At 43.6% G+C, this 18,921-nt stretch overlaps 1 protein-coding gene across 1 annotated transcript in view; it reads left to right on the top strand.

Moving 5' to 3' along the window:
- Nucleotides 1–7,330: 7,330 nt before the first annotated feature.
- Nucleotides 7,331–18,921, top strand: part of ABHD6 (abhydrolase domain containing 6, acylglycerol lipase) — a 73,903-nt gene continuing 62,312 nt past the window's right edge. The window contains exon 1 of the mRNA XM_063427563.1: nt 7,331–7,379. The gene's annotated coding sequence lies outside the window, so the exon portion shown is untranslated. The remainder of the gene's footprint in view (nt 7,380–18,921) is intronic.

Raw genomic sequence — 18,921 nt, 5'->3', positions numbered from 1 at the left:
GTGCCTTCCCCCGTCCCTGAGTCTTACCTTGGGCCAGGAGGGGTGGAGCAGGATCTGGAGCCTGCAGTAGACATAGAATACCTAGACGCCGCATTCTGTGCTGAGCGGCGAGGAATGCGGCAGCCATCTTGGACCGGTCGCCGCTCTACTGAAGCTATTGAAGAACACTTGGAAAGCCCATCTCACTAAAGGTAAGTGAAGGACTTGGGGCACTTATAGCCTTTAATACCCCTACCTCTTTAATACCCCTACCCCATGTCATTAATGCCCCTACTCCTAATCCTTAATACTCCTACACACACAGTGTTAATACCCCTATCCCAGCACACATAGTCCTTAATACCCCTACCCCAGCACAGGGGTAGGGGTAGGGGTATTAACACCATAGGGATAGGGGTATTAAGGACTAGGGATAGGGGTATTAACACTGTGTGTGTAGGGGTATTAAGGATTAGGGGTAGGGACATTAATGACTAGGGGTAGGGGTATTAAGGGCTATAAGTGCCCCAGGTCCTTCACTTACCTTTAGTGAGATGGGCTTTCCAAGTGTTCTTCAGTAGAGCGGCGACTGGTCCAAGATGGCTGCCGCATTTCTCGCCGCTCAGCACAGAATGCCATAGACGTGCGGCATCTAGGTATTCTATGTCTATGGGTGTGACTTAGTCTGCTTTTCTCCCAGACTCCCCAGTGGTCCTGGGAAAAGAGCATTGAAAGTCACGCCCCCTCCTCCTGACATCATCAGGAGAGGTCTGCAGGCTGCAGGGAGAGAGGTGAGTTTAGAAATCAGCGTCCCCACTCAGAGGCAGGGGATATGGATTCGTGCTCCCCCCTGCTCTGGCGGCCGCTTGTGCCAAGCCTGAGTCCTGCAAGACTAGTAACTGGAACGGCATTCCCTCTGTGGAAAAAGTGCAGGAATGCAGTTCCTGCAGGATTCGAGCCCTGTCTAGTTACAAGAACAACTTAGAAGGCAGTGTTTACATTGCTGCCTAGGGACAACTATAGTGGCAGTCACTCAGACAGCCCTAGAGGTGCTTCCTGGGTCAGTGCTGAATACTGAATGCTGAACGCTCCCCATAGAGATGCATTGATTCAATGCATTTCTATGAGAAGATGCTGATTGGTGCATGCAAAATAGCCTAAAACACATTGGATTGGCTGAGATTGTCACATTTCAGCCACAGCAAAAGGGAACTGGTACCCTAAACTGTGATTTTAGCACTATAGTGTTAGGAATACACATTTGTGTTTCTCAAACTATAATCTTCCTTCAAAGAAATGATTCATGGGGGAAGGAATGAGAATGGATACTCTACAAAACCTACAGGCTACTTTCTCCCTGGACTAGAGGGATGATTACAGATGTGCTCAAATGTTTGCATACCCTTGCAGAAATTGTGAAATTTAGACATTGATTTTGAAAATATAACTGATCATGCAAAAATATATATTTATATTTTATTGAAGGATAGTGATCATATGAAGTAATCACATAGTTGCTTGGCTCCTTTTTAAATTATAATGATAACAGAAATCACCCAAATGGCCTTAATGAAAAGTTTACATACCTTTGAATGTTTGGCCTTGTTACAAACACAATGAGACACACAGGTTAAAATAGCACTTAAAGGTTAATTTCCCACACCTGTGGCTTTTAAAATTTTAATTAGTGTTTGTGTATAAATAGTCAATGAGTTAGCTCTCATGTGGATGCACTGAGCAGGCTAGATCCTGGGCCATGGAAAGCAGAAAAGATCAGTAAAAAGACCTGTGTAACATGGTAATGGAACTTTATAAACATGGAAAATTATTTTAAAAGATATCCAAAGCCTTGAAAATGCCAGTCAGTACTGTTCGATCACTTATTAAAAAGCGGAAAATTCGGGGATATCTTGATACCAAGCCAAGGTCAGGTAGACCAAGATAGAAGAATTGTTCAGGATACAAAGAAAACTCCACAGGTAACCTCAGGAGAAATACAGGCTACTCTGGAAAAATACAGTGTGGTTGTTTCAAGGAGCACAATACAATGATACTTGAACAAAAATGAGCTGCATGATAGAGTTGCCAGAAAGAAGCCTTTATTGCGCCAATCAGGGCGGCCTGACCACTCAGAGATCTCCACAGCCAGAAGGAAGTTTGCAGGGGCCATGATGAGACAGGGGGCCCCAGCGACCTGTCATCCTGCAATTCCATTCCCCCATTCAGCGTGAGACCTGGCAGCATACCTCCTTTCACTGCCAGGTCTCCTCTCTCTCCCTGCAATCAATAGACACTGCTCCGTGTGAGGATGGGAGGGGGCAGGAAGTGACATCACACAGAGCACTCACAGCATGCATAGAGGTGAGAACAAGAGCCTGGCACAGCAGATTCCTCCCAAGCTGGAGGGAGGGGAAAAAACTCAGTTCGGTGCAGGTAAGAAGGCCAGGGGTGAAAAGGGCTAATATATATGTGGGTTGAAGGGGTGAGACAGGGCAGATTCACACAGGGGCTTTGTAGAGATGTGGGCTAGATGTGTTTTTTGTTCATATTTTTATTTACTACATATTTTGTTGGTTTTCTTTTTGTTTTTATTTCTTGATGTTTGTCTAATTTTTGTGATGTGTGTTTTTATTTTCAATTGGGAACCCATGAGATTTCCACTTATTAGGGGATTTTTTTTTGATCATTAGTTTAGCTAAGGTGTAATTACCTTATATGGCTTGCCATTATATATTACTTTTGCTTTTTAAGTGAATTCCCTATGCTTATGAATATGTAAATGTGTCATTAATGTTTTATATGGTATAAAATGTAATAAAGATTACTTAAAAAAAAAAAAAATTAATAGGAGGGGTTAAAAGATTAAATATAAACTATAGTGCCAGGAATACAAATGTGTTTTTCTGACACTATAGTTTTGAAAGAATAGTTTAGGTGATCAGCCCCCCTATCAGAGAAGTAAAAGAGTAAGAGGTGTTTTACTCATCTTTATTCCAGTGCCGCGCTGGTCTTGTCGCAGCTGGCTCCACCCAGCCCGCCTTCTTGACTGAGATCATCAAATTTGGTGATCTAAACCAAGGCTCGACAAATCCCAGGTCACCACGGCGACTAGAAATTTCACCCTGGCGCCTGGGATTTGCCAGCTCTTTAGTTAATGTAGCCGCCGAGGGAGCTGATGCAACATGGAGCCGATCACTCTGAGGAGGATGGAGACGGCTGGATGAGGCAGCATGGAGCCAGCCGCCCGCGGGAGCATTGTAGGCAGCGCGCGAGGGAACAGTAATCTTACTGTAGCTCCTCTCTGCTCCCTCGCGCTGTTTAATGATGCCAGGACCCGGAATATGACATCACTCTGGCCCCAGCATCACTGCAGAGAGAGAACAGAGAGGAACTGTGGTAAGATTAGAGAGCAGCCCCACTGGACCCCAGGGAAAGATTCACTCAGCTATCCCAAAGGTAGGGAGGCTGAGTGGATTTCAATTAAAACAAAAATGTGTGTGTGTGTCTGTCAGAGTGAGTTTGTCTGTCAGAGTGTGTGTGTGCGTTTAGGTACCTGCTTGCTCCGATTGCCTTTTTTCCCACGCCATGCCAGTTTTGCCGCAGCTGGTTCAACCCCAATGGCTGAGATTATCAATTTTCATGATCTCAGCTAACCCAATGCTTTCCCTTAGGAAACTATTGCAAAAGACTGGACACTGTCATTAATGCTAAAGGGGCAATACACAGTATTAAGAACTAAGGTATGCAGACTTTTGAACAGGAGTCATTTCATTATTTTATATATTTTTTGCCATGTTTTGTCTTATGATTGCACCATTCTGTTATAACCTACAGTTGAATATGAATCCCATAAGAAATAAAAGAAATGTGTTTTGCCTACTCACTCATGTTTTCTTTAAAAATGGTACATATATTACCAATTCTCCAAGGGTATGCAAATTTCTGAGCACTACTGTTTGTTACCTTCCTAGGAATAAAAAAAAAATTGATAACCTATATCGATATAATTTATCAGGGATTTTATATTTCCACTACATTGTTCAAAAAGACATATGACATTTAACCCCAGGGGGAGTATATGTTGTGTGTTTATATAACTTAAATGAATGTTTAGTTATGGGCCCCTTGGAGAGCAGGGTGGGCCAGTGCTCCACTCCGCTGTATGATTTTCTTGGGAGACATATGTCTAGGCCAGGGTTTTGGACTGTCTCCAACCCACTGCTCAGCTGCAGGTAATCAGCTGCAGCAGTGGGAATAAACCCCTCCCTGCTAGGCAGGTAAGGGAAGATATCTGTTTCTCCCTTGGACCGCTGGAAGCAACAGGCTGACGGATTGCAGAGAGTTGGCCAGATACTAGGTTGGTGAAATCAGTATTGTTTTTGTTATAGATTAAGCCTTGAGAGTTAGGGAATTTGATGTTAGTAAGTGTTCAGACTAACTAGGTTTTTGTTTACAGGGTTTTGTGTTATATTATTGTTTCTTTCATTTGCTGCTGTCTCCGTGGTGAAGTTCAACAATAAAGTGCCTGGATTTATGTTACTTCAAAAGACTCTGCATGTTTGTACCCAAGAGGACCGTGCTGATTGCTATGATGGATCACACTCTTAAGAATGTGACAGATCATGATAACCAAAGCCTTTCTAGAAAATATTCAGATACTGCTAGTACAATTTATTTGGGCCAAACAGAGAATTAGAGTAGCGACAAAAAATGTAAATGGTCTTGTAGGGGGGATTGGGACTACCCAATATAAAACTGTATCACAGAGAAGCTCTACTGTCTACAATCCTAGCATCCCATTACACGCAACAACCACCGCAATGGGTGGAAATTGAGTCACATAAGACCCAGCAAAAAATAACTGAAATAACTGTTTTGGATCCCCAAACAAAAAATTACAAAAGTTGGAGTAAGTATTTATTGATTCAAACTTGGAACTTGGTTCAAGATTTGATGTACTTGAGCACACCTTGGTCACCTGCTACACCGATATATAGTGTGCATGTGGCAAACCCAACATTTGACCACTGCATTTGGATGGAAGATGCAACTACTTACTACAATTGTACTCTGGGGGGGGCACTGCTACAACTACCGGACCTGATAACCTAGTTTAACCTCCCACGGAGAGCGATTTTCTCCCACCTACAAATTAAATCGATGTTACACAACCAAGCTCAGCGTAGGAACCCACCACTAAAATAAGACTCTTTGAAAAAGCATGTATGACCCAAACTAGCCAAAAAAAGGCTTTGTCACTATGCTATAACATACTAATCGAACACACCAGTGAACAATACACGCACCAAATGTCCTAGCAGACGGATTTCCACTGCACATTAAAAGAACATCAATGCCAACAGTCTTTCACAGTCCATAAGGGTAGGACAACATGCACCATGCACGTAGGGCTAATTAGGAAAATAGGTTACAGATGGTACAATAAAGACGGGCACAAATGTACCCTAGAACTTAAGACAGGTGCTGGAGATGGCACACAGACAAAGGTTCTATGCACCATATCTGGTGGTCGTACACACACCTCCAACCGTATTGGCAGAGGTTGGAGAGGCTAATCTCGTACTTACTACACATAGACTTTACACTCGGCCTGAACTTGGGCTACTATTCATGAGCCTAACAGACTTCCATCATGATGACTTAGTGTTCCATACACTAATAGCAGCCACATCCTTAATCGGAAAAGCATGGAAAGACACTGATAACCCATCATGAAGTGACCTCCTACAGCAAATCACTGTCAACTTAGACTATGAGCATATGGCTCGATCACACCTTAGATCAGGGAAAAACATTTTGGACATCCGAACAAAATGGTAAAAAACTTTACTGAACCCACGACCCGAACAAAGGTTGATTGAAATGAACTTCGACACACCACCGATTCAAAGCATACATGACAAGTAAATCACCTACTGCTCTCCACAGAGATAGACCATGCACTACCACACACCACATATACCTAAGCTCCAACCCATAACATTCCCCACAGTGGTCATCCAACACATGTACCTACAATCCTCCAATTCTTCGCTGACATGCACAGGTCTCACAAGTTCACACTCTAAGATAGCACCACATTGTATATAGTGTATATAGTTAAAGTTTATCTTGCATAGGAAAGGTATAGACTAAAATTGCTAACCCGAGAGACAGAGTTACAGTACAAGTTGAATGCTCTTTGCATGCACGGAGGGAATACACATCTATGCACCCCTTTGGTAGCACCATAAGGGAAAGGCAGGTGACAATGAAGTAACATAGTGGTAACCCCAGAGGAGGGGTGGGGAAAGAGACGGGACTGACCTGATGTGTAGGGAGACAGATATTGTAATCATAGAAATACGCTAAATTCCAAAGTACAACTACCAACAGGTAGAAATGTGAATGGTTTCAACAACGTACAGAGTTAAAGATTCCCAAGGCCATCCACTGTATTACTCTGCCTCACTCTATTAGATGTATTCTCCATAACATTTCTGCTGATGTAATCTGTTAATACCTCCTGAAGGTGTAAGCCTCCTCTTTCTGTAATGCATTAAAGCACATCAACCATAACACAATGTAAAACAATAATAATTGTTAAACTGAAGAAGAAAAAAATTAAGAAATGATGATACAGCAAAATGAACAATACTCGTATGGTAGGGAAATGTAACGAGACCACAAATATAATAATGATGAGAAAGATAATAATCTGTTAGTACAAATTAAAAAGCTGCAGATCTGGGTAAGATTTATTAACTGAAGATTTTAATTATTCACACAATAATTGGGCCAGAAGGACTAGTTGTTCGTGTAGTGAAAACAGGTTTTTATAACCTGTATAATGACACCTTCATGTTTGAATCAATCCGAGATCTTTCTTTTTAACTGTTACAGCAGTAATTTCCTGTTAGCTAATGTAGGTTAACAAGCATAGGTCCACTCAGATGTTAAACATTCCTAGGGGGTGGTGACTTTAGGAGTTATATAAGGGGTGGAGAAATTAGCTTGGCTGCTGCTACGGAAGATATTCTGCATATACTCTGGAGGTAGTCTGAGCAGGGCCGTCTTTAAAGGGGGGCAAAAGGGACAGCTGCCCCAGGCCCAGTTACTCCTGGGGGGCCCCATGGGACCCCTGCTGGGATCCAAACCCTGTGGACTGCAGCACCTGATGTAATCAGGGGCCCTTAGCCCTTTAAGAGTGCTCCGACATGGGCCCCTTTCATGTTGCCTGAAAAGTGAGATCAATTCCTCCCAAGTAACAAAGTGCCGCTGGGGAGGTGGAGGAGGCATACACAGGAGGAGGAAAGGGACTGAGGAAGTCAGACTCCCATCAGCCTTGGCCATCCAGCTCATACTGGACCCCAGGGAAGCCACCCTTCTGTACCAAAAAGGTAAGGAGAAAAGAGGGTGACTAAAATATGATGTAAATTGACACGTGTGTGAACCTGGGTCTGAGTCAGTGCATCTGGCTATATGTGTGTGTTTATCTGGCTCTGTGTGTATATCTTACTGTGTGTATGGCTGTATGTGTATCTGGATGTTTGTGTGTGTATCTAGCTGTGGTGTGTATATCTGACTGTGGAGAGTAAAAAATTGGTCGCAAGAGAATACTGAGAACGGGCAGCAACTGAAATAGCCTGCCCTTCGGTCGGTCACCGCTCAGTTCTCAAGCTGTTTTTTGCTCATCTTGTGCCATTACAGAGAGAACTTCTCTGAAACATATCAGACTGGTCCCACCCATACGGGCAGTCCAGATCCGAAATGCCAGCAAGTTCCCTCTGCACGAGAGACACAGCAACCCCAGACGATCGTTTCAGCCTTGTAAGGCATCATCAGTGAGGCATAGCTGATATCTCCCTAGGCACCGTGAGCAAGGGGTCCACGTCTGGATTATCCCTTAAACTTGTGGAGAGTAAAAAATTGGTCGCAAGAGAATACTGAGAACGGGCAGCAACTGAAATAGCCTGCCCTTCGGTCGGTCACCGCTCAGTTCTCAAGCTGTTTTTTGCTCATCTTGTGCCATTACAGAGAGAACTTCTCTGAAACATATCAGACTGGTCCCACCCATACGGGCAGTCCAGATCCGAAATGCCAGCAAGTTCCCTCTGCACGAGAGACACAGCAACCCCAGACGATCGTTTCAGCCTTGTAAGGCATCATCAGTGAGGCATAGCTGATATCTCCCTAGGCACCGTGAGCAAGGGGTCCACGTCTGGATTATCCCTTAAACTTGTGGAGAGTAAAAAATTGGTCGCAAGAGAATACTGAGAACGGGCAGCAACTGAAATAGCCTGCCCTTCGGTCGGTCACCGCTCAGTTCTCAAGCTGTTTTTTGCTCATCTTGTGCCATTACAGAGAGAACTTCTCTGAAACATATCAGACTGGTCCCACCCATACGGGCAGTCCAGATCCGAAATGCCAGCAAGTTCCCTCTGCACGAGAGACACAGCAACCCCAGACGATCGTTTCAGCCTTGTAAGGCATCATCAGTGAGGCATAGCTGATATCTCCCTCACTGATGATGCCTTACAAGGCTGAAACAATCGTCTGGGGTTGCTGTGTCTCTTGTGCAGAGGGAACTAGCTGGCATTTCGGATCTGGACTGCCCGTATGGGTGGGACCAGTCTGATATGTTTCAGAGAAGTTCTCTCTGTAATGGCACAAGATGAGCAAAAAACAGCTTGAGAACTGAGCGGTGACCGACCGAAGGGCAGGCTATTTCAGTTGCTGCCCGTTCTCAGTATTCTCTTGCGACCCATTTTTTACTCTCCACAAGTTTAAGGGATAATCCAGACGTGGACCCCTTGCTCACGGTGCCTAGGGAGACATCAGCTATGCCTCACTGATGATGCCTTACAAGGCTGAAACGATCGTCTGGGGTTGCTGTGTCTCTTGTGCAGAGGGAACTTGCTGGCATTTCGGATCTGGACTGCCCGTATGGGTGGGACCAGTCTGATATGTTTCAGAGAAGTTCTCTCTGTAATGGCACAAGATGAGCAAAAAACAGCTTGAGAACTGAGCGGTGACCGACCGAAGGGCAGGCTATTTCAGTTGCTGCCCGTTCTCAGTATTCTCTTGCGACCCATTTTTTACTCTCCACAAGTTTAAGGGATAATCCAGACGTGGACCCCTTGCTCACGGTGCCTAGGGAGACATCAGCTATGCCTCACTGATGATGCCTTACAAGGCTGAAACGATCGTCTGGGGTTGCTGTGTCTCTTGTGCAGAGGGAACTTGCTGGCATTTCGGATCTGGACTGCCCGTATGGGTGGGACCAGTCTGATATGTTTCAGAGAAGTTCTCTCTGTAATGGCACAAGATGAGCAAAAAACAGCTTGAGAACTGAGCGGTGACCGACCGAAGGGCAGGCTATTTCAGTTGCTGCCCGTTCTCAGTATTCTCTTGCGACCCATTTTTTACTCTCCACAAGTTTAAGGGATAATCCAGACGTGGACCCCTTGCTCACGGTGCCTAGGGAGACATCAGCTATGCCTCACTGATGATGCCTTACAAGGCTGAAACGATCGTCTGGGGTTGCTGTGTCTCTTGTGCAGAGGGAACTTGCTGGCATTTCGGATCTGGACTGCCCGTATGGGTGGGACCAGTCTGATATGTTTCAGAGAAGTTCTCTCTGTAATGGCACAAGATGAGCAAAAAACAGCTTGAGAACTGAGCGGTGACCGACCGAAGGGCAGGCTATTTCAGTTGCTGCCCGTTCTCAGTATTCTCTTGCGACCCATTTTTTACTCTCCACAAGTTTAAGGGATAATCCAGACGTGGACCCCTTGCTCACGGTGCCTAGGGAGACATCAGCTATGCCTCACTGATGATGCCTTACAAGGCTGAAACGATCGTCTGGGGTTGCTGTGTCTCTTGTGCAGAGGGAACTTGCTGGCATTTCGGATCTGGACTGCCCGTATGGGTGGGACCAGTCTGATATGTTTCAGAGAAGTTCTCTCTGTAATGGCACAAGATGAGCAAAAAACAGCTTGAGAACTGAGCGGTGACCGACCGAAGGGCAGGCTATTTCAGTTGCTGCCCGTTCTCAGTATTCTCTTGCGACCCATTTTTTACTCTCCACAAGTTTAAGGGATAATCCAGACGTGGACCCCTTGCTCACGGTGCCTAGGGAGACATCAGCTATGCCTCACTGATGATGCCTTACAAGGCTGAAACGATCGTCTGGGGTTGCTGTGTCTCTTGTGCAGAGGGAACTTGCTGGCATTTCGGATCTGGACTGCCCGTATGGGTGGGACCAGTCTGATATGTTTCAGAGAAGTTCTCTCTGTAATGGCACAAGATGAGCAAAAAACAGCTTGAGAACTGAGCGGTGACCGACCGAAGGGCAGGCTATTTCAGTTGCTGCCCGTTCTCAGTATTCTCTTGCGACCCATTTTTTACTCTCCACAAGTTTAAGGGATAATCCAGACGTGGACCCCTTGCTCACGGTGCCTAGGGAGACATCAGCTATGCCTCACTGATGATGCCTTACAAGGCTGAAACGATCGTCTGGGGTTGCTGTGTCTCTTGTGCAGAGGGAACTTGCTGGCATTTCGGATCTGGACTGCCCGTATGGGTGGGACCAGTCTGATATGTTTCAGAGAAGTTCTCTCTGTAATGGCACAAGATGAGCAAAAAACAGCTTGAGAACTGAGCGGTGACCGACCGAAGGGCAGGCTATTTCAGTTGCTGCCCGTTCTCAGTATTCTCTTGCGACCCATTTTTTACTCTCCACAAGTTTAAGGGATAATCCAGACGTGGACCCCTTGCTCACGGTGCCTAGGGAGACATCAGCTATGCCTCACTGATGATGCCTTACAAGGCTGAAACGATCGTCTGGGGTTGCTGTGTCTCTTGTGCAGAGGGAACTTGCTGGCATTTCGGATCTGGACTGCCCGTATGGGTGGGACCAGTCTGATATGTTTCAGAGAAGTTCTCTCTGTAATGGCACAAGATGAGCAAAAAACAGCTTGAGAACTGAGCGGTGACCGACCGAAGGGCAGGCTATTTCAGTTGCTGCCCGTTCTCAGTATTCTCTTGCGACCCATTTTTTACTCTCCACAAGTTTAAGGGATAATCCAGACGTGGACCCCTTGCTCACGGTGCCTAGGGAGACATCAGCTATGCCTCACTGATGATGCCTTACAAGGCTGAAACGATCGTCTGGGGTTGCTGTGTCTCTTGTGCAGAGGGAACTTGCTGGCATTTCGGATCTGGACTGCCCGTATGGGTGGGACCAGTCTGATATGTTTCAGAGAAGTTCTCTCTGTAATGGCACAAGATGAGCAAAAAACAGCTTGAGAACTGAGCGGTGACCGACCGAAGGGCAGGCTATTTCAGTTGCTGCCCGTTCTCAGTATTCTCTTGCGACCCATTTTTTACTCTTTTATATCTGACTGTGGCTGTGTATCTAGCTGTGTATCTGGCTATATGTGTTTGTGAGTCTGTGCATGTACATCTGTGTGTATGTGTACTTGTGTGTCAAAGTTTATGTGTACCTGCGTGTGTGAGCACATATATATATATATATATATATATATATATATATATATATATATATGTGTGTGTGTGTGTGTGTCAGTATGTGTAAGTGTGTATCTATGCGTGTGGCAATGCATGCATCCCAGCATTCCAATGCCAACACTGCACACAAATACACCCCTGCGTTCCAACAACATTGCACACAAATACACCACTGCATGTGTGTCTGTTCCTGTGTGTATGTGGCAATGCATACATTCCAGCATTCCAACGCCAACACTGCACACAAATACACCCCTGCATGTAAACCTGTGTGTGTGTGTATTCATATCTGTGACAGTGTCTGTATCAAAGTGTGTGTATCTGTGTGTCCAAGTGTGTGAGTGTATATGCCATGGTGCTTGTATTAGTGTGTATCTGTGTTTTAAGATGTGTGCATGTATCAGTTTGTTTGTGTGTAGCTGTGTGTCAAGGTATGTGCATATGTCCAGGTGTGGGCATGTATTAGTGTGTTTGTGTGTATCTGCTTGTCAATGTGTATGTATATATGTGTTAGTATGTATTTGTATACATCCATGCAATCAAACACACCGCTGCAAACACAATCATCACATACAAACACACCCTTCACTCACCAATACTACACACAAATGTACATCTGCATTTAAAAGACAACACTGCAACCAAACACACCGCTGCATGCAATTACAAATGTTACATACAAACACACCCTTTTATTAAAACACTAAAATTATATACAACCACCAACTCAATACACAAAAGAACAACTGCATTTAAAAGCCAACATTACATACGAACACACCCCCCTGCATTCAAACACTACACACAAGTACACCACTGCATTCCAATGGTAACAGTACATACAAATACACACCGACATGTACACATATACTCTATACAAAAACATGCTTACATTCAAATTTACAAACACTGCTCACAAATACAACTCTACAAGAATGGTTAACCCCTTAAGGACTGAGCCAAATGTACAAGTTGTGAACAGAACAAAACGTAAACAAAACCTGGCATTTGCGCTATATGTCTGCCAACCGTAATTCACCTCTTTCATATTAAATGCACCCCCTAATTATTATTTTATTATTTATATAGCACCAACAAATTCCGTAGCGCTGTACAATGGGTGGACTAACAGACACATAATTGAGATCATATATATATGAATATATATCTATCTATATATATATATATATATATATATGTAAAAAACAGATAAAATGTGTATCTTGTAATACCTTTTTTATTGGACTAACATAATTTTTTTTTTTTTTTTAATTCTTTATTTTTGTTCGTGCATAAGATTAACATGTGAATTTACACTGCCACAATAGCTGGTGCATTCAAGTTTGCAAACACGCATTATTACATGGCATTATTGACATTGCACTTTTTTTTAGTAGTTATATAAACAGGATAAAACATTAATGATGTACATAGCTTAGAGAGATTGAGAAACATAACATATAAAAACAACGCTTTTGTTTTCTACGCAGTAGGTTAATATGCTGTGTCAGATGCTAGGCTGAAACATGTAAAGTTGTTCTGATTGTAAATTAAGCAGACATGTTACACATTACAACAATACATATGAAGCGGTCAGTGTGGATCACCTAAACTTGTGTGACTATATGAGAACGTTGAAACTTAGATTAAAGAAAACATCAAGTTGATTAAGACAATTAGCTAACAGGCTTATTCATGTGTGTGAGTAGCTTGGCAGGGTATGTTGCATTTATCTATGAGCACACAGTGAGACACCATTTCACCTAAGAGCTGTGTGTGTGTGTGCCGTGGTATTCCACATATGGGTGCTTTCTAAAGTAAAGTAGAGCAATATAGGTAGCATTATGCTGTATACTTTAGGACACGCTGAATGAGTTGTGGGTGTATACTTGCCAGTACTGTATATGCTGTACATATGCATCACATGAGAAAATAAAAGGTGGTGAGAGACAGGATAGCGTTCATTTTCCAGGTGAATTGAGTGCCATATCCCCTGTTTTACAGTGGGTAAGGTGGATGGCCATTAAGTCCACGCGGTGAGGACAGGTTAACCAATTCCCGACCGGAGGTGCACAGAGTCTTGTTTCCAAGCTGAGCATTGCAGGCTGTCCCGATTTATTGTGGGTCTGCAGGTAGGGACTGTCGCTGGAGGGGTACTCCCTGGTACTGCTGTTGAGGTGAGCTCTCTGGCTTGTACTTGGTGCTGTTGTGGCTTCACTGCAGGACGTGCGTGTAAAGTCTCCGCTGTAAGTGCGCTGTACTTGGCGGTAAAGTTAACTGTCGCTGGTGGGGGTACATGCTGTAAGGTCTCCCTCTCCTCTAGCACCTCTGCCTTGTTCGTTGGGGACAAGCCCTCACTGTGAGGCTGGTGGGAGGTCAGGTTAGTGTGCCTCTGCTCGATTACTTGCCTTCTCCTATTGCCATCTGACCGGTCCTCGGTCTCCAGCTGCTGGCGAGTGTCTCGCTGCTGCCACCCTTCTACTTGGGATGTCTGTGCCTGCACCGGTGCGGTCTCGTTTGGGTGTGTATGTGGCTTGATGGCAGGTACTGCCCTAGTGCTCTCCGGGAACATAAGGGCTTCCAGCTTGTCCCAGAAAGCCTGGAAGGCCCTGTCCAGCCGGTGCCCTATGTCTTGCTGCTCGCTGTGAGTACAGGGGGAGCATGCGGTCTCCGCCATTTTAGGTGTAGTGCCATCGCTTGTTGTAGGACCCTGTGTCTCCTCAGCTTTCTCGCCGGGTCGTGCCAGGGTCTCTCGAGGGTAGACCGGGATAACCCCCACCAGAGGGGGGGAACGAGGGTCTGGTCTCCGCTTGCCAGCTGTGGGGGTCAGCGGGGGAGCGGCCGTCTCCCTTGCGCCGACCACGCGTGTAGGCCTCATAGGTAGGGCAGGTGGTGTATACCAGTTCTGTCATTTGGGTGGCATAGTTGTGTGCCCCTTGATGTCACCTGCCGGTTGGTAGCCTTTTTGGGCCGATTAGGTCCCGTTTAGGTGGTTTAATTCAGCTTAATTGTTGCTGTAGGGCAGGAGCTAACCAGGTCTGCGTCCTCTCCCTGCAGCGGTCAGGCCCCGCCCCTCCCTAACATAATTTTTTAATGACAAGCTTTCGGGATAACCTCCCTTTCTCAAGTCTGAAGCATTTCTGAGCAAGACGACACATAGAATTCAAAGTTGAGTTGTGATACAGGGGTTAAAGCGACATGAGTGTAGATAAGACACAGGTTTGGTAGAAAATAGACACCATCTTTGTAGAGGGTCATAAATATCTTTCTGAAGAGCTTTAACCCCTGTATCACAACTCAACTTTGAATTCTATGTGTCGTCTTGCTCAGAAATGCTTCAGACTTGAGAAAGGGAGGTTATCCCGAAAGCTTGTCATTAAAAAATTCTGTTAGTCCAATAAAAAAGGTATTACAAGATACAAATTTTATCTGTTTTTTACATCTACATCACTGGACTAATACGGCTACAATCTCTACTTGAACACTATATATATATATATATATATATATATATGTAATTTTAACAAATTATATATATATACATACGTAAATATATAATAAATCTATGTATATATTTATGTAATATTTTTACATAATTAAGTCATTTTATTAATTACAATTTGTGCGACCTGCCTGACAACCCAGGTTGAAAGTCCAGGGAATTTAATTTGCTAGCACTATATTTAACCCTGTAACTTTCCAAGACACCATAAAACCTGTACATGGGGGGTTCTGTTTTACTCAGAAGACTTCGCTGAACACAAATATTAGTGTTTAAAAACAGTAAAACGTATCACAGCAATTATATAGTCAGTGAAAGTTTTTTGCATTTTTCACACACGAATGGCACTTACACTGACGATATAAATGCTGTGATACGTTTAAGTGTTTTGAAACACTAATATTTGGGTTCAGCAAAGTCTCCCGAGTAGAACAATACTCTTCATGTACAGGTTTTAAGGGGTTTTCAAAAGTTACAGAGTCAAATATAAGGCTTGCGTTTCAGTTTTTTCACATTGAAATTCGCCAGATTGGTTACGTTCCCTTTGAGACTGTATGGTAGCCCAGGAATAAAAATTACCCCCATGATGGCATACCATTTGCAATAGTAGACACAAACACTGGCCAAAATTGGCGTTCAAATTAGTCTTCTGCATTTTTCACACACAAATATTAACACTAACTTTGGCCGGTGTTTGTAACCAAGTGGCTACTAAAAAAGACTGGACATACCCCATTTACAATACCTTGGGTTGTCCATTATTGCAAATGGTATGCCATCATGCAGGGCCGGATTAACATAGGGGCTGATAGAGCTGCAGCTCTTTTTTTTTTTTTACACACACCCCCACACACTACTCTTGGGTTTGCCACCTGACTGGTATTTAACCAGCACAGCCGGTATTTGGGGCTGCCTGGCCGTGCCGGTGTTGCAGTAATACCGGCATTACAAATGCAGATATTTTTCTCATTATAAACAGAGATTACTCTGCAATACCAGCACCAGCCAGTAGGGGTCACTGTGTGTGGACAGAGGCAGGGATAGGAAGTTACAGCATACCCCTCTCTGCCTCTCTCTACTCACTGACCCACGGGGCAGCAGCTACACAGCACAGAGAGTTCAGACAGCAGCTCCCAGTCTGCAGACAGACAACAGCTCAGGGAAGTGAAGGATGGGGGGGGGGAAGGCAGCAGGGAAACTAGGGGACACTGAGACACTAGGGGACACTGTGAGACATAGGGAGACACTAGGAACACACAGTGTCTCCATGTCTCCCAGTGTCCCCATGTCTCTCAGCCAATGTCCCTAGTGTCTCAGTGTCCCCATGTCTCCCAGCCAGTGTCCCTAGTGTCTCAGTGTCCCCGCGGCTCCCAGTGTCCCCTAGTCTCAGTGTCTGAGTCCCCATGTCTCTCAGTGTCCCTAGAGTCTCATTGTCCCCAAATATCTGTCTCCCAGTGTCCACATGTCTCCCAGTGTGCCTAGTCTCCCAGTGTCCATATGTCTCCCAGTGTCCATATGTCTCCCAGCCAGTGTCCCAAGTGTGTCTCTGTGTCCCCATGCCTCCCAGTGTCCACATGCCTTTCAGTGTCCACATGTCTCTCAGTGTCCCCCAGTATCCTAGTGACAAAGGAAACAATGAGACATGGTGACACAGGGAGAAATGAGGACACTGAGACACTGGAAGACTAGGGGACTGGGCGTCCAATTCTTTGGACAGACATGCCCCCTTTTTGGGCATGCTCGCCTCTTTTGGCAGTTCTGGTCACGTGATTCGCGTCAGTGGCCCACCCTTTTACCCCGCCCATTGACTTCCTGCTTCACTGGACACTGCTGTTAGGGGGTATGGATTTCCTTGAAAGATGAAAGCATAAATTAGAGAGAGATTAGCATAGAGTATAAGTATTCTTATAGCTGCATCCTTTGAGTTTCCCTCCAACACCATCTCCATCAGATACATGACATTTGGGAGGTATGACTGTTTTAGTGTTTTTGGTCGATAACATTCTGTAATTAGGCCCCATCATAATTGTCAGCACCAGGCCCATTGGGCTCTTAATCTGGCCCTGCCATCATGGGGGTAATTCTCATTCCTGGGCTACCATACGGTCTCAAAGGCAACGTAACCAATCTGGCGAATTTCAATGTGAAAAAAACTGAAAAATGCAACATGCTATACTTGACCCTGTAACTAACCAAAAACACCATAAAACCTGTATATAGGGGTACTGTGAGACATCGCTGAGACATCGCTGAATACAAATATGTATATTTTATTGCAGTAAAAGCAAACAGTATTATGACATTCACAGTTAAAATGATATATAATAAGTGTGGGTGCACATACCATGAAAGAGGTGAATTATGGATGAACAGACAAATAGTCAAATGCGAGGTTTTGTTTTGATCACAACGTGTACATTTGGCTCAGTCCTTAAGGGGTTAAAGAGTGCACTCGCAAACCAAATAAAGCACTGTAATTATGCTTTTTTTTTTTTTTTTTGCTTGCTTGCTTGAAAGCCTTTTGCAGTTTTTTACTACCCTCCTGTGGTATATTATAGCAAGATTCTGATTCTTGTATTATGCTATTATACATAATTATTAGGCTATATACTTTTATATATTTTTTTTTTTTTTTTTGTCCTTTTTAATGATATAAATTTATTCAACCCCCATTGAAAATCAGGTTTATTGTCAAAATGTACAGCCTTTCAGCTGTTTGCAATGAACAAATCAAACAAAAGCAATGCTTTAAGTGGTTTCCCAAAACTCAACTAAAAATGCAACTTATATTTTTTTACTGGAAATGTTCTGAGAAGGCTGCAGTGAATTATCAGTCCCTGGTGGCTAATGGTTAGTGCTTGACTGGGATCTATGTGATATTCCTGCATATATTTTATTGAGTGATTGGAATTATACAACGAAACAACTTTTCCCCCCATTTTTATTTTTTTTATTTTTTTATTTTTTTTAATTGTACCTTTCATTCTTTTATCTAATTGGTAAATAGTACTTTCTCAGTTGGCACACAACACAGTACAAAAAAAATATGTAAAAGGACATGCTAAGGGGGTTCCTCCTGTTGTTTGGTTACCACGCCAATTCCAAAATTAGGAAGTCCACACACTCCCAATGGTTGGTAAAAAAGGAAATTTATTGGCTTTGAAGTATAAAGATAAAATAATAAAATACTATTACTATTACTGTGAGCCAGCTTTTGGTCTCTATTGTCTCCCCTCCAATACGGGGACATTTTTTCTATGGCTATACAAATTAATTTCTTTAAATCAAACAAAGGGCAGGCTTTACAGTGGGTCGGTACTGAATGGGATTTTAAATCTTTTTTGATGTTGTTAATGTGTTCCATTGCTCTGATTTTAAAAGCCCTTTTTGTTCGACCTACATATTGCTTATCGCACGGACACTGTAGTAAATAAACTACATAGTCCGTGAGGCAGCCAATAAAAAAAAATTTCCCCTGTGATATTACTTTTAAAATGTGTATTATTTCCCAAATTAACCGTAGAACATTCTTTACATCTATTGCATCCTTTGAACCCTTTTACTTGCTTTTTTTGTAGTTCTTGTTTTTGTTTTATGGCATAACTTGGAGCCAAAAGATTTTTCCAATTTTTGTTTTTTTTATATATTAATGTTGTTTTTTTCGGCAATATCTCTCCCAGGATTGGCCGATATCTTTCCAAACTTTTCTTAATTTTAAAGTGATCCGTATTATATTGAGTTATAAAAGCTGTACGAAATCTCTCTCTATCCTGCTTACATTTTATTTTATCTTGTAGTAATGTGTCCCTTTCTCTTCCTGACATAATTCTAATTTCCTTATCTATTGAATTCTTGTGATAACCTTTTTTAACCAACTTTTTCTTTATATGATCTGCCTGTTGTATAAA

Source organism: Pelobates fuscus, chromosome 7 (genome assembly GCF_036172605.1).
Source record: "Pelobates fuscus isolate aPelFus1 chromosome 7, aPelFus1.pri, whole genome shotgun sequence".
Taxonomy (NCBI): domain Eukaryota; kingdom Metazoa; phylum Chordata; class Amphibia; order Anura; family Pelobatidae; genus Pelobates; species Pelobates fuscus.
The sequence above is the reverse complement of the archived record's forward strand: the minus strand, read 5'-3'. Positions and strand labels throughout refer to the sequence as shown.